Source organism: Adiantum capillus-veneris, chromosome 23 (assembly GCF_014529385.1).
Source record: "Adiantum capillus-veneris isolate H3 chromosome 23, ASM1452938v2, whole genome shotgun sequence".
Lineage (NCBI taxonomy): Eukaryota > Viridiplantae > Streptophyta > Polypodiopsida > Polypodiales > Pteridaceae > Adiantum > Adiantum capillus-veneris.
In genome coordinates this window covers 91,913,927-91,914,731 of record NC_140953.1, presented here as the reverse complement: position 1 = coordinate 91,914,731, position 805 = coordinate 91,913,927, and positions in this window count along the sequence as shown.

Genomic DNA, 805 nt, shown 5'->3' with positions numbered 1-805 from the left:
CTCTGTATAAAAAGGAAAACATAACCATAAATGATAAACGGCTTGCACACTTCCAAGAAATCTCGCACTCATCACTTCCCCTACACACAAGCACATATGAGCTAGAGGATGAGGAAAGTATTGACACTGATGTACTCTTGCACAGCATCACTACCGCTGAGCAGGTCGTTGATTATAACGATAAAATTTTGCACGTTGCACCATCGGAGGGCAACACACCACTTGGTTTGTTTGCTGATGAGTTTTGTGAGGAGCTTAGTTTTCCTACCATCTTCTTTGGAGAGCCTAGAAAATACCACCAACACGTATCTAGAAATTACCAAGCAGTCGCCAAATGGGAGCTAATGCACAAAGATAGACGTTTCACGCTCAACATTGAAAACTTGTTTTTCAAATCAGTGAAGATCATGACACAAAAAATACTATCCTCCATTTGGATACGTCTCCGCAAAGCGAAACTCGAGGGAGCAACGCTGTGTGCCGGACAGGTTAGTCATGACACAAACATAGAGAAGGTAGTCTCGTCTCGACTCGGCTACAGAGACTTCGAAGCGCTCCGTACCTCTCCGGATTATAAAGAAAAGTTAAAAAAAAGGTTTTCTCCATGATTCGACAACTAGGGTCCCCAACTTTCTTTGTGACATTTTCCTCTGCTGAGAAACGTTGGAACAAGCTTCTCGATGCCTTGTAACAACTAGTCCCGCTGAAACAAGATAGCAATGAGAGCGATAGCTGCTTCCGTAGACGTTTGGTACAAGCAGATCCAGTAACAACAGCTCGCTTTTACCTTAACCGCTTCACAGCC